Raw genomic sequence first — 16665 nt, 5'->3', positions numbered from 1 at the left:
ACAACAACCTATCATACTATTTAATGACACGTGTGAATCCACGGGCACGTGCCAACAAACAACAAATAACGCGTAACCTACGACGGGAGAGCCACTTACTTGGTAGGCCTTAGCCGAAGTACTCCCTAAAATATAAACGTAAGCTTCTAGCTCCTCGTAAACGTTCTACGCTCCCGTTGGTGGTTGGTTCCTTAAACGGGACCGACACTAAGTCCGGGAGGGTCGAAACGGTGTCAAACGGGTCAAAAATAGGTTTCCCGAGCCGAATAAGCCACCGGCGAGAAGCTGCCGCCGAGCCGATCAAGTCGCCGAAGCTAAGGGGTGTCGCGCTGCAAATGTGCCACGTGGCACAAGCAAAGGGAGACGCGTGTACAACGGTCTCGGGCCGAGGCGCGGGTTATTGGGTCACGTTGCGGGTGACGGGCCGGCCTGGGCTGAAGGAAACGTGTAGGTGGGCTGGGCTGTGCGTGTCGCGTGTTGGACTGGGCTTGCGGGACTGGGGTTGGTTGGGTTTTTGCTCTTGGGTCGTGGCTGGTGGGTTAGGCCGTAACTGGGCTGAGGCGACTGGGCCGCGGGAGTAGTCAAGTGTTGGACTGACTTACAGTGGTTGGACTCGGTTCGGGTCGCGGGATCCGACTCGGGTCGGACTTCGTCTTCTTCACCCAGTTGCCTGCATTTTTCCGGCGACCTCTCTCTCTCTCCTTATTAACTTCGTTTCAACGTCCTTTTCCCTCTTTTTTTCCTCCGTTCTCGAGTCCCTTTCTCCCCCTAATTCCGTTTCTGGTATTGGTTTGGTTCGTAAAGGCCTCACACTCTCGGATCTGAGAGGGTTCGAAAATTCAACGTTCCGTCCCCCTTGCCGAGGTGTACAACGTGTAGGGCTCATCTAAATCTACCCCTTATGTGTGTAAAAGGCTCTAGGATTACTTTTGTTGCATAAAATGGAGGTTTAGACGTCGATTTCGTAGGGTTTGGCCTTGCTGAAGTTTCGTTGGATTTTCACTGTCTTCCTCGTTTTCCCTCATTTTTTTCTTCTTTGCAGGTGTCTTGGGGTGGTTGAAGGTCAGAATCGAGTTTTCATGGAACCCAGACTTCGGCCACCCTTTGTGGGTCGTGTGCGAACGAAAACTCCGGCGTTCGCCAGAGTTTTCGGTTCTGCCGACGACTCCGTATTTTATATATATATATATATATATATATATATATATACATCCGATCCGTTACAGTTAGACATCTTGAACATAGTTAAAAAAAAAAAAAACGCAGTGTTATGACCATAGAGATGAAAAAGATTGTACCAACCTATACTAAGAGTAAATAGTTTTAAATGGAAATGACCAATGAAACTTGATAGGCGACAATATTTTATAGTCTGCTATAAATATTAAAAGTGATAGTGTCGAAAGGAAATTTCATCACTATGAAATATAAATTTAAGTATCGATGTGAAGAAAAAAAAAAGAGCCAACAGCATAAAACTTGAAATATTGTATACTTAAACTGACTTATGAATGACACAAGTGCCTTTCATGGGAGCTAAGCTTTGGAAGCAGTGAGAGGTAAAAAAAACCTCCCTCCCTCAACACCAATTGAAAAGTTTTAAAACTACAACTCCAAATATAAAAGTTAGGAGGTAATTTAAATGTATCTAACCACAGTTTGAATGAAACATTAAGATCATAGTCAAACTTTTATAGATATTCATGTAGACAAGCTACCGTTTGAAAGTTTCAAGATATCTTAAATTTATGAATGATTTGGGGAGCCACCCAAAAAAAAAAATCCCCTTGGGTTACGTTGTCTTTCCATTATGATTATATGAAATGAAAATTTAAAACGTTGCCTTGAGGATGTATGGACAAAGAAGTAAATTATTGGACCTTTAGCAAGGCTTAAAATAAATTTGACTAGGAGGACAATGTAACATTAATATCAACACGAGATGTTGATTTCAATAAAAAGGATGATCCTTCAATCTGCTTGCAACTCTTAAGAATATGGACAAGACAATATAGCAGAGTTGAGGTAGACCGAACCATAGGCACATGAGCTACTAAGCCAAGACTTCACGCTCCTTAGCATTTGTTACATAGAGCGTAGTAGCTCTGGTCATTACGATGAAAGAATTGGCCCACGCAACGATATATTGAACATCATGAGCTGATTCGAATAGTGATTAAAAAGAAAAAAAACATGCACTCGTGTAGAAACAAGGGTTCCCTCAAGTATACGAACTAAGAAGGGAAAGGTTAAAAGATTTTCTCTGAATCAGACATAGTTGTGTGAGTTAGAGTGATATCGTTGGACTCACTAATCCCCATAGCTTAAGTAATTTCGATGAATCAGATATTCAAGGAAGTTTCTGGACATGTTTTATAATATTGCTAAGAGGTTGATCAGAGAAAAAAGGACAACACGATGAACCCTTAAGCCAACTTGATATCCCTATAAAGTGAGCGTTAAACCAAGCTCTCAAATTATGAGTCTTCGTTGAACAAAAATATTCCCTTGGACACTAAATGTTAGAATGTGTTCTAGTGAACCATTTTAAATGAGGAAAAATTTGTAGTTGGTCTAGACTTGTTCAAATACATAAAGTTTTAAGTTCCCTCAGTCTACAATGTAGAAGGATTGCTCGAATATTTCGAATAGGACTCGGTCAATTCATGTGAGCACAACTTGCACTTACAATGAGTCTGTGAGAAGAGCTTTCAGAAGTCAAGAAATTTGCTGGCCTCAGCCATAGTATAAAGATGTGCTAGATGATATAGTCTGTGAGAAGAGATTTCGAGAGTTAAGGAATTTGCTGGCCTCAACCATAGTATAAAGATGTTCTATATGATATAAGAAGGCTAATAAAGTTTAATGATGTTATGAAGAGATAACTAATTAGAGTACTAAGGCAACTCAAAAAGTAAACATCCTACCTCATATTTACGAAAGAAATATGAGATTTTTTGCCTCGTCCTTAAGTTGGATGACCTGACTCATGTGGTAGATTATGAGTCCTTACAGGTAGACAAGTTACAAGAAAAGACAAATAAGAGTTTTAGCCCGAGAAGTGGAGGTTTTTTGTACTAGGAAAATGGTCTTTACAAAACAATCAGGTAGAAGAAACCATGTGAAAACAAAAGGAAAAGATGAGGGAGAAATACCCCCGAGTAATTTCAAGATTAAGACACTTTCAAGGACGAAAGTTACTTTAAATAACCAAAAAATTAGGAAAAAAGAAAAGGAAAATTGTCCCACATTGTTTAATTTGAAAAGTGGGAGGTTGACCTCAACCATAAAAAGAAAAACCCTCCCTTCATTTTATCATCCCACTTGAACGGTTGGAAGTCAGTCGGAGAATACACTTTCTGGCGGTTCCAGATCAGCATTTTGGTTGATCTTTCTTGGATCTAATATGCTCGGACCCTTTCCTTCTAGTCTCAAATCTTCGAACGCGATTAAGGTTAGTATGCCTACTTTTTTCTTATTTAAATTTTAAGGAGTAAGTTTAAATTATTTTATGTAAAATTAGGTGAGCCAATTTCGATAGTAGAATTTTAATTTATGATGGTTGGACTCCTTAGGTAAAATTAGGTGAGCCCGAGGTCAACCAAGTAATTGGCCTTACTACTAGTGTGGTTAGAAATTGTGTTATATATGATGACACATGTCCAGTGGCTTCGCATGTGTCATATGTTTGTTATGCGTGATGTGATTATAATATGTTATGTCTATGATAAGATACGTTTGTGATATGATACATGTATGATATGAATGAAATGTGATAAAGATGTTTCAACATGATACACAACCCCGAATATATATTGAAAGTTATGATAAAAATGATATGATAGGAAGGAAAAATAGAACGTGTTGTTTTACATATTTAATGGACGAAAATGTTAGGACCTCATGCATCATTGTGTGTTACATGCATCAGAGAATCTCCCCTTTTACGATGGTACGGACCGTACATTATAAAACAGAAAATGATCATTACGTTTATCATAATGCTGTGACGGTCACTATTCCTACCGAGTGTCTGGTAATAGCACTAGACAATGCTAGCCCGACAAGGAAAGTGACCCAGAAGGAGTGCGAACCGACTTGGAGGTCCGTACTCGTACATGTGACCGTGTGTAGAATAATAGTAAATACACATCCAATTATCCCTTAGGATAGTTGCCTCAAGGAATACAAATTTAAATATAGGTCTCACTCACGATTGTATGTGTTTGCATCTAAGTACAATAGTGGGGTCACTTATTGAATATTTTTTAAAATACTTAAGCCACGTTCTACTCTTATTTTCTAGGTAGAGGCAAGGTTCCCATGTACGATTGATGGTCACATCACAACTGAGAAGACCATGACACATGCATATAGGCAAGGCTCCCATGTACGATTGATGGTCACATCACAACTGAGAAGACCATGACACATGCATATAGGGGAGTTTGTATTTAAATTTGTAGACTATAAGTTGGTATAGAGTATTTCTGTTTTATTTTACTTATGTCTATTTTAATTTATGTTAAATTGTTTTACAGACCTTTCAGTAACGAGGTAAGTTCATGGAAATGTTTTATGATTATGTTTCAAATGATTATTTTCGTATAAAATGATTAACTTTCCGCATAAAATGATTACTTTATGTATACAGCCGCGAATTTAGATTAAGTAGAAATCTATGGTCGTTACAGTTGCACTCTAACAACTTTGGGCTTTCCCTTTCGAACTTCCCCTCAAGCTTCTTAAAAAGCCTTTACTAGGGAGAGGTTTCCACACCCTTGTAAAGAATGCTTTGTTCTCCTCCCTAACCAATGTAGGATCTTACAATCCACCTGTTAGGCTTTCCCTCAAGGTACAATCCACCTCTCGGGCTTCTCCTCAAGGTTCTTAAAATGTGTATGCTAGTGAGAGGTCTCCACACCCTTATAAAGAATGCTTCGTTCTCCTCCCCAACCTATATGTGATAGAATGCTTCGTTCTCCTCCCCAACCTATATGTGATACGCGTCTGCTAGGGAGAGGTTTCCACACCTTCATAAACAATGTTTCATTTTGTACTCTCCAACTAATGTGGGATCTCATAATCCACCTTTCGCATCTCACAATCCACCTCCCAAACCAATGTGGATCTCACAATCCATCCATGTTTCGCATCTCACAATCCATCCACGTTTCGCATCTCACAATCCACCTCCCCAACCATTGTGGGATTTCACCGTCCACTTTTCGAGCTTCCCCTCAGGGTTCTTAATACACGTCTGCTTGGAAGAGGTTTAAATAATGCTTCATTCTCCGCCTCAACCAATGTGGTATCTTAATACACGTCTGCTTGGAAGAGGTTTAAATAATGCTTCATTCTCCGCCCCAACCAATGTGGTATCTCACAATCCACTTTTCAGACTTCCCCTAAAAGTTCTTAACACGCGTCTGCTAGGGAGAGATTTTCATACCCTTATAAAGAATGTTTAGTTCTGTGGGATCTCACAATCCACTTTTCAGACTTCCCCTAAAAGTTGGGAGAGGTTTTCATACCCTTATAAAGAATGTTTAGTTCTGTGGGATCTCACAATCCACTTTTCGGACTTCCCCTAAAAGAGGTTTTCATACCTTTATAAAGAATGTTTAGTTCTGTGGGATCTCACAATCCACTTTTCGGACTTCCCCTGGAAGTTGAGAGAGGTTTTCATACCCTTATAAAGAATGTTTAGTTCTGTGGGATCTCACAATCCACTTTTCGGACTTCCCCTAAAAGAGGTTTTCATACCTTTATAAAGAATGTTTAGTTCTGTGGGATCTCACAATCCACTTTTCGGACTTCCCCTGAAAGTTGGGAGAGGTTTTCATACCCTTATAAAGAATGTTTAATTCTCCTCCCCAACCAATGTGGGATCTCACAATCCACTTTTCAGACTTCCCCTAAAAGTTCTTAAAACGCGTCTGCTAGGGAGAGGTTTTCGTACCCTTATAAAGAATGTTTAGTTCTCCTCCCCAACCAATGTGGGATCTCACAATCCACCTCCCTTTGGGGCTCCTCCCCAACCAATGTGGGATCTCACAATCCACCTCCCTTTGGGGCTCCTCCCCAACCAATGTGGGATCTCACAATCCACCTCCCTTTGGGGCTCAACGTTCTCGCTAGCATTGTTCCCTTCTCCAATCAATGTGGGACCCCCTAATCCATCTCACAATCCACCTCCCTTTGGGGCTCAACGTCCTCATTGGCATTGTTCCCTTCTCCAATCAATGTGGAACCCCTAATCCACCTCCAACCAATGTGGGATCCCTAATCCACCTCCAACCAATGTGGGATCTCACAATCCACCTTTCGGGCTTCCCCTAAGGTTCTTAAAACACATCTGCTAGGGAGAGATTTAAAGAATCCTTTGTTCTCCTCCCCAACCAATATAGGATCTCATAATCCACCACCCTTCGAGGCTCAATGTCGTTGCAGGTATTGTTCCCTTCTCCAATCAATGTGGGACCCCCTAATCCACCTCCAACTAATGTGAGAGCTCGCTAGCATTGTTCCCTTCTCCAATCAATGTGGGACCCCCTAATCCACCTCCAACTAATGTGAGAGCTCGCTAGCATTGTTCCCTTCTCCAATCAATGTGGGACCCCCTAATCCATCTCACAATCCACCTCCCTTTGGGGCTCAACGTCCTCGCTGGCATTGTTCCCTTCTCCAATCAATGTGGGACCCTTAATCCACCTCCAACCAATGTGGGATCTCACAATCCACCTTTCGGACTTCCCCTAAGGTTCTTAAAACACATCTGTTAGGGAGAGGTTTAAAGAATCCTTTGTTCTCCTCCCCAACCAATATAGGATCTCATAATCCACCCCCCTTCGAGGCTGAATGTCCTTGCAGGTATTGTTCCCTTCTCCAATCAATGTGGGACCCCCTAATCCACCTCCAACTAATGTGAGATCTCACAATCCACATTTCGAGCTTCCTCTCAAAGTTCTTAGAACGCGTTTGTTAGGGAGAGGTTTAAAGAATATTTTGTTCTCCTCCCCAACCAATGTGGGATCTCACAATCCACCTTTCAGACTTCCCCTCAAGTTTTTAAGACGTGTTTGCTAGAGAGAGGTTTCTACACCCGTATAAATAATTCTTCCTTCTCCTTCTCCTTCCCAACCAATGTGGGATCTCATAATCCAGCCCTTTCGGGGTTCAACATTCTCGCTGACATTGTTCCCTTCTCCAATCGATGTGGGACCCCCCCAAGCCACCTCCAACCAATGTGGGACCTCAGAATCACCTTTTGGGCTTCTCTCAAGGTTCTTAAAATGCGTCTTCTAGAGAGAGGTTTAAAGAATGATTCGTTCTCCTCCTCAACCAATGTGGGATCTTGCAATCCACTCCTCTTCGGGGCTCAACGTCCTTGCAGGCATTGTTCTCTTCTCCAATCGATGTGGCACCCCCAAATCCATCTCCAACCAATGTGGGATCTCACAATCCACATTTCGAGCTTCCCCTCAAGGTTCTTAAAATGAGTCTGTTAGGGAGAGGTTTAAAGAATGCTTTATTCTCCTCCCCAACCAATGTGGGATGTCACAATCTATCTCTCTTCAGGGCTCAACATCCTCGCTGGCATTGTTCCTTCTTCAATCAATGTGAGACCCCAATTCACCCCCCTCGAGGTCTACTAGGGAGAGGTTTTCACACCCCTATAAATAATGTTTCGTTATTCTCTACAACCAATGTGGGATTTCACATTAAACTAATTAGAAAAAGAATACGATTGAGTTAAGATATCAAATTTACTAATTTAGTTTTCTAATTAATTTCTAAATATAACCATTATATTCAAATATATATGAAAAATATAAGTTAATTAGGAAATTATATTAATTCTAAATAACCTAATAATTTTTTTTAGAGTGAAGTAGGGAGACAGAACTAGAGTGGTTATGCAACATCTTAGGTCAAAAAGTTTCTAGTACGCTGAGCACCCTAGGATCGTGAGCGGCGATCAAAGATCTAGGTGTACCCCGAGATTTAGCTTAGCTACGAGAAGCTAACCCCGAACGATCTGGAATCGTTTGTTGTGACCTAGTCTGCCAGACACCCTAGAACAAAATATATCTCCATGACACCCAAGGTGGGCTATGCGAGTAGACGATATAAAGAGCTACCACTGTATGTATAATAACCTGCCTTGAGAGGGAACGCGAGACCGCGTAAGCGGGTGATATGAGAAATTGCTACTTTATGTACGATAACCTGCCTTGAGAGGGGACAAGAGACTACATAAGTAGGTTGCATAAGAAATCACTGTTGTGTGTATGATAACCCGGCATGAGAGGGAACGATGAATTACACAAGTAGGTGATTAAGAATATACTATTGCGTGTAGAATAAACCCGACTGAGAGTGGACAAGGGACTACATAAGTAGTATATTGAGAAGCTACTGTGTGTGACGAAAACCCACTCTGAGAGGAGACAAGGGACTACATAAATAGATTAGCTCATGATAGAAACCATCGTGGTGTGAGGTAACATTTAGAAGATACCATATGACAAGCCCGTGGAAACATATTAGGTTAAGGATGTGATGAGAGCTTGCAAGTGGGCTGCTTACTGAGTATTTTATACTTACACCTTGTTGGATTTTATGTCCTAAAACTCATAGTTTGTAAACAAAAACATATTCTATTTTCAATAAAGTTATTATTGATGTTTATTCAATAAAGATCATTATTGAATAAAGTGAATTTTACGATCATTAATCTAAATCCAATAAACTAAGAATACTCTGGCTATAGTATGATTACTTAAACTATATGTAGAGACATAAGAGTGGATCAAGTTCAAGTATATAGTCAAAATGATCTATAGTATAGGGATATGGCTGAGTACCTTACCTTGGGGACACTATGGATGCGGCCCACTTTTGTATATGATATAAACAATGTGATCACTAAATTGTACATGTGTAGACATGTGAGTGGGGGCGTTCTATGCAATGAGTATTGCATAAGATCGGACCATGAAGAAAATCACTCTCACTTTATAATGCTGTTTACTGTTGAGACTGATTTTTTCACTCGATAACCTAGGTAACTCGACCTTAATCCTGAGCTAACTATGAACTTCTCTTTATTCAGAATTATCCTTAAATTTGCATGGGTGAGAGTGGCCCGAGTTCGCCGACTCAATAAGCCACCCATTTCAAGGGTAAGACTGGGTGAATAACTGGGGACATAGGGTGCAAGATAGAATTCACTCCTACCTGCTTCTAGGGATAGTAGAGAGGTTGTTCTCTTAAGTACTGACTCCAGGTCTTGTACAAGGGGCCCCACCCTCTCATTGGCCCGAGAGGGATTCGGTTTGATGGTTGTACCACAAACCAATTGTTGATTAGAGGATCAGTGGGACTTAAGAAACAAAAAGTAACTTTAGGGGTAAAAACGGTAAATTCACCCAGCTCTAGTTACGAACAACTTATGAAGGATTGACTTACTAATCTTGGATCGTTGGAGCCCATGATCTGTAGGCCCATTAGCTCCCCCTGCTAGCTCATATCGGACTAAACCTTAGAACACTTTGTCGAGTGAGTTCGAAGTGTTCGAATTCAAATTAGGGAATATACTCTAAATATATATAATATATTGAACCGCATTTTGTTTTAATTATGAATTAAACAAGAAGAGAGAATTGGAGATATTTAAATAAGATTTAAATATATTAATTAGGAATAAGAATTCATAATCAATATGTGCGAGATTTGATTGGGATGGGCATTTGATTTAATGTTAAATATTAATTAAATTGTTTAATTAATCATCAAATATTATTTTGATTTGAAATTAATTGTTTAATGGAAAAATCCATGTGTCAATATATAGTTAAGAAAACTTGTATGTTTGCGAATAATCCCATAAATTTGAGTGGAAATTTTGAGTGTCAAAATTTGGTAATCTCAAATTTGCATGAAAATGCAAATATGACTCTAGAGTGATTAAGATACATGGAAATGCTTCTTGAAAAACTTTGAGAAAATCTCTCAGAACTCTCTCTTTACATCTACTAAATTCCTATCAAGTTTAGTCACTCACCGGATTCTACAATCCCGTTCTAAGGCCGGAGAATAGTAGGGAAGACACTAATGGTGGTTCGAAACTGGTTCGTGAGGAAAAGGGAATTTGAACTACAAAAGGTTAGTATTCAAACTCATTGAGTTTTAATGCTTTTGAACATGCTAGCTAATTTACTATAATTGATGTACTTAGAGGGTCTAAGATCCAAATTGCTTTCGTACGTGTTATAGTAACACCATCAGACTTAAACTACACTCCTTGAAACGTATGAAGCCTTAAGCGTAAGTATGTAGACTATGCCGCTTGGAACGCATGAAGCCTTGGGCATAGGTATTCAACCGGTATCATAGGGCAAGCCCTGTATACAAGATTTCAGATTACGCTGCTTGGAACGCATGAAGCCTTGAGCATAGGTATTTAGACTATGCCATTTGGAACGCATGAAGTGGACATAGGTATTCAGGCTATCATAGGGAAATCCCTGGATATAGAATCAGACCGCATCGCTTGAAACATAAAAAGCCTTGGATGTAGGTTTTTAGACCGTACCGAAGGGCAAGCCCTAAGGTGCGGGTTCAGAATATGTCGTTCGGAACGCATGAAGCCTTGGACGTTGGTTAAGATTGTTTTTATTGGAACGTATAAAGCCTTGGATACAGGTTGTCAAGTTCATGACTTGTATGGTAAATTCTAGGGGGAGTGCCTTGGAGAATGAACCGAGAATAGAACAAGAACCTAGAAAGTAACCAAGAACAAAACAATGGTCGAGGACTAGAACATGGATCACGATCTGAGTTTTAAGGAAAAGAACCAAGAACCAAGAACCATAGTACTAAGGCCCTTATACCAGAACCAAGATTTCAGAATCTAAAGACCAAGGTCCTCAAGATAAATCATGATAAGAACCCACAAGTCACGAATAGGACTAAAGGGCCCAAGTACTTAAAACAAAAACCAGAACAAGAAAAGAACGAGTGTGGTACCCTAAGGACACGGTTAAGAGCCTACAAGTAGGCTACGCACAGAATCTTCTTGCTCATTCCATGTTTTTCCATGTTTTTAAGGTAAATAAGGAGTTGGTTGGGGTCGGGAGTGAACTCTGGAGTAAGTACCGTAGACAAGCCTCACGAGTCGTCCTCCACACCCTTTTGTTTTAAATATTTTGACAGTTCCTTATTTTGTATTTTAAATGTTAAATTGTGTTTTTATATAATAATGTATGAACCTTATTTTGATATAATATTAAATATAATGTATATTATGATTTAAATTCCTTTTGTTTTTAGTTCGGGGAGACATGGAGTCAACCAGGTCCTTACAACAAGATCGCTTTTCTATTTTCTTTAGCATATGATGAGTGCTATTAATGATCTAAGTGGAGCTTGTAGTGTTAGGATCGATACCAGTTGTTAGGATCGCACAACAACGCACACGCTCGATCTAGATGAACACAAAGAAAAAGGATAGAGAAAAGTTGCAAGGAGAACTCTGGCTAAAAGGATTTTGTATTGATGACTTCAGGTATGTACAACAAGAGAGAGTACAGAGAATAGAAAAGTACATTTTCAAAGCTCTACCGGACCAGATATATATATGGTATAGTTTACTATATATAGCTTTACCAGATTTAGCCATCTACTATATATAGCTATTTACCATATATAGCTTTACCGGATATAGCTTTACCATATATAGCTTTACTATATATAGCTTTACTAAATATAGCTTTACCGGATATAACCGTTGACCAAGCTATAAATAAGTATCAGGCTCCATAAGCCTAACAATTCTCCCACTTGGAGACTGATCTAGTCAACCAAGAATTTCACTCTCAAACGACCATGAGCATCTTCACTGCACCATACCAATTGAGATTTTGCACAACCTCAATATTCCAACATCAACACATTTTGTCAACATGTTTGCTGGATTCTTTGCACCCTCTATCTTGTCAAAACACATCACCATCTTCAACTAACCTCCGAGTGAAATGGTATCGCCTTCTGTGTTTTGAATGATAGACCGAGTTCCTCACCAACAGCATGAGTTTTAGGAGTTTCTTGAGTATTTGCTACAACATCACTATGTGAATCTTTTAGCAACTCAACCTCAACTCCCACTTGCTTCCCTCTGGTTTCTCAGCAAGAGTCTCAGGAGTTTCATGAGTATCCGCTACAACATCACTCTGTGAATATTTGAGCAACTCAACCTCAACTCCCACTTGCTTCTCCTCTGGTTTCTCAGCAGAGTCTCAGGAGTTTCATGAGTATCCGCTACAACATCACTCTGTGAATCTTTGAGCAACTCAACCTCAACTCCCACTTGCTTCACCCCTGGTTTCTCAGCAAGAGTCTCAGAAGTTTCTTGAGTATCCGCTACAACATCACTCTGTGAATCCTTGAGCAACTCAACATCAACTCTCACTTGCTTCACCTCTGGTTTCTCAGCAAGAGTCTTCCGGCCCATGCAACCTCCTTTGAAGTTTCAGCGACGCTTCCAGCCGACGCAACCTCCTCTGGAGTTTCAGTGATGCTTCCGGCCGACGCAACCCCCTCTAGAGCTTCAGCGACGCTTCCGGACGACGCAACCCCCTCTGGAGCTTCAGCGATGCTTCCAGCCGACGTAACCCCCTCTCGAGCTTCAGGGACACTTCCAGACGACGCAACCCCCTCTGGAGCTTCAGCGACGCTTCCGGACGACGCAACCCCCTCTAGAGCTTCAGCGACGCTTCCGGACGACGCAACCCCCTCTGGAGCTTCAGCGACACTTTCGGTCGACGCAACCCCCTCTGGAGTTCCTCTAGAGTTTCAGCGACGCTTCCGGGCGATGCAACCCCCTCTGGAGTTCCTCTGGAGTTTCAGCGATGCTTCCGGGCGATGCAACCCCCTCTGGAGCTTCAGCGACGCTTCCGGGCGACGCAACCCCCTCTAGAGCTTCAGCGACGCTTCCGGACGACGCAACCCCCTCTGGAGCTTCAGCGACGCTTCCGATCGACGCAACCCCCTCTGGAGCTTCAGCGACGCTTCCGGTCGACGCAACCCCCTCTGGAGCTTCAACGACGCTTCCGGGCGACGCAACCCCCTCTGGAGCTTCAGCGACGCTTCCGGACGACGCAACCCCCTCTGGAGCTTCAGCGACGCTTCCGGACGACGCAACCCCCTCTAGAGCTTCAGCGACGCTTCCGAACGACGCAACCCCCTCTGGAGCTTCAGCGACGCTTTCAGACGACGCAACCCCCTCTGGAGCTTTCAGCGACGCTTCCGGACGACGCAACCCCCTTTAGAGCTTTAGCTACGCTTCCGGACGACGCAACCCCCTCTGGAGCTTCAGCGACGCTTCCGGCCGATGCAACCCCCTCTAGAGCTTCAACGACGCTTCCGGACGACGCAACCCCCTCTGGAGCTTTCAGCAACGCTTCCGGACGATGCAACCCCCTCTGGAGCTTCAGCGACGCTTCCGGACGACGCAACCCCCTCTGGAGCTTCAGCGACGCTTCCGGACGACGCAACCCCCTCTAGAGCTTCAGCGACGCTTCCGAACGACGCAACCCCCTCTGGAGCTTCAGCGACGCTTTCAGACGACGCAACCCCCTCTGGAGCTTTCAGCGACGCTTCCGGACGACGCAACCCCCTTTAGAGCTTTAGCGACGCTTCCGGACGACGCAACCCCCTCTGGAGCTTCAACGACGCTTCCGGACGACGCAACCCCCTCTGGAGCTTCAGCGACGCTTCCGGCCGACGCAACCCCCTCTGGAGCTTCAGCGACGCTTCCGGACGACGCAACCCCCTCTGGAGCTTCAGCGACGCTTCCGGTCGACGCAACCCCCTCTGGAGCTTCAGCGACGCTTCCGGTCGACGCAACCCCCTCTGGAGCTTCAACGACGCTTCCGGGCGACGCAACCCCCTCTGGAGCTTCAGCGACGCTTCCGGACGACGCAACCCCCTCTGGAGCTTCAGCGACGCTTCTGGACGACGCAACCCCCTCTAGAGCTTCAGCGACGCTTCCAAACGACGCAACCCCCTCTGGAGCTTCAGCGACGCTTTCAGACGATGCAACCCCCTCTGGAGCTTTCAGCGACGCTTCCGGACGACGCAACCCCCTTTAGAGCTTTAGCGACGCTTCCGGACGACGCAACCCCCTCTGGAGCTTCAGCGACGCTTCCGGCCGACGCAACCCCCTCTGGAGCTTCAGCGACGCTTCCGGCCGACGCAACCCCCTCTGGAGCTTCAGCGACGCTTCCGACCGATGCAACCCCCTCTAGAGCTTCAACGACGCTTCCGGACGACGCAACCCCCTCTGGAGCTTTCAGCAACGCTTCCGGACGATGCAACCCCCTCTGGAGCTTCAGCGACGCTTCCGGACGACGCAACCCCCTCTGGAGCTTCAGCGACGCTTCCGGACGACGCAACCCCCTCTGGAGCTTCAGCGAAGCTTCCGGACGACGCGACTCCCTCTAGAGTTTCAACGACACTTCTGGTACTTTTCTTCAATTCTCTAACAGTCTTTGTGAAGCTAACTCGTTTATGTTTGCTCATAACGAAATTCTCACAAGGACTCATAACAATCTCCGCATCAAATACACCTTGTTCATAGCCGACGGTTTTTCGTACATATTCGACAGCATCTTCAACAGACCTGACGTTGTCTTCTCCTTGATAATGTTGAACGCCACGTTTCTGGATAGCGTCAACTGGATCAGCCCCAAGGCTTATCGATCCTTGAGCTTCCACTGTTTCGTGGTCATGGTATCTGGCTTCACCCCCAACAGAGGTTCGTGAAGATCTTTCTGGTACAGATAATCTTCAATCTGCATCTTCCAGAAACCGAAATCGGATCCATCGAACTTCTCAATTCCAATCTTTGAACTTTCCATCTTCACAGATCGTGGTGAATTTCGCCTGGCTCTGACTTCCGCCTGGCTCTGATACCAGTTGTTAGGATCGATACCAGTTGTTAGGATCGCACAACAACGCACACGCTCGATCTAGATGAACACAAAGAAAAAGGATAGAGAAAAGTTGCAAGGAGAACTCTGGCTAAAAGGATTTTGTATTGATGACTTCAGGTATGTACAACAAGAGAGAGTACAGAGAATAGAAAAGTACATTTTCAAAGCTCTACCGGACCAGATATATATATGGTATAGTTTACTATATATAGCTTTACCAGATTTAGCCATCTACTATATATAGCTATTTACCATATATAACTTTACCGGATATAGCTTTACCATATATAGCTTTACTATATATAGCTTTACTAAATATAGCTTTACCGGATATAACCGTTGACCAAGCTATAAATAAGTATCAGGCTCCATAAGCCTAACATGTAGTTATTCTCTTAGATGGAAATTATTCAGGAACCTAGTATAGTCGAGCCTGACCCAAATTGGTCATATAGGATAGTGTGACGAGGCTATTAATATGCCGTCCTCTATAGAAATGGGTCTTTGTCGAAGTGTTTCAAAAAAATGTTGAGATGGTTGAATTGGTCTAAGGTGCTAGATAAAGGTTTTGGTCTTAAAGGCGTTGGTTCAAATCCCATCATTTTTTTTTTATAGGTAAGGGATGAGTTGAGGAGGGAGAAAGGGTTGTTTTTTTTTTTTTTTTTGTTTATTTATTTATTTATTATTATTATTTTTTACTAATACAAACAGCCTTCTCGCTGGCATATGGCCCGGTGTCTGCCTTTGATACCATTTATAACGCCAAGACCCATCACTAGCCGATATTGTCTTCTTTGGGCTTTCTCTTTGGAGCTTCCTCTGAAGGCTTTAAAACGAGTCTGCTAGGGAGTGGTTTCCACACCCTTACAAAGAGTGTTTCGTTCTCCACCCCAACCGATGTGGGATTTTACAATTCACCCCCCCCCCTTCAGGGCCCAGCGTCCTCGCTACCACTCGTTTCTTTCTCCAATCGATGTGGGACTCCCACCAAATCTACCCCCCTTCGAGGTCCAGTGTCTTTGCTGGCACACCGCCTCGTGTCTTCCTCCTTCGAGGAACAACCTCCTCGCTGGCACATCGCCCGATGTTTGCCTCTTATACCATTTATAACAGTTCAGACTCATTGCTAGCTGATATTGTCTTCTTTAGTCTTTCCCTTTCGAGCTTCCTCTGAAGGCTTTAAAACGTGTCTGCTAGGGAGAGGTTTCCACACCCTTATAAAGAGTGTTTCGTTCCCCACCCCAACCAATATGAGATTTCACAATTATGGGCAATTGATAGATGTTGTCTTCTTATTGAGCTTGCATGAATGTGTAGATTATGTATTTCCTCGTGATCAATATCATTGTCACCCTAACTAAGCATTTATGAATATACTAAGTTAAGTTTAAGCGCCAGAGCTAGGGTAGTTTAACATTGACCTAGGTTAATATATTTCTAGCAAACCAAGCGCCCTAGAATCGTTACAACGATCAAAGATGATACCATAATGCTCCCAAATATTGAATTAGTCTTGATAATCTAATCACAAGTGTCCAGAAAATGTGAGTTTGAGATTTAAAAAAGCGACTATGTAAGAACCTAGAAAACCTCCACAAAATTTAAGGATGACTAAGAAAGCTTACTAGGCTTATGAGCAGTGTATCACCCGAGAGATAAGATCACT

This window comes from Cucurbita pepo, chromosome 2 (genome assembly GCF_057944985.1).
Source record: "Cucurbita pepo subsp. pepo isolate OVF chromosome 2, ASM5794498v1, whole genome shotgun sequence".
NCBI lineage: Eukaryota > Viridiplantae > Streptophyta > Magnoliopsida > Cucurbitales > Cucurbitaceae > Cucurbita > Cucurbita pepo.
This window is presented reverse-complemented; position numbering follows the sequence as displayed.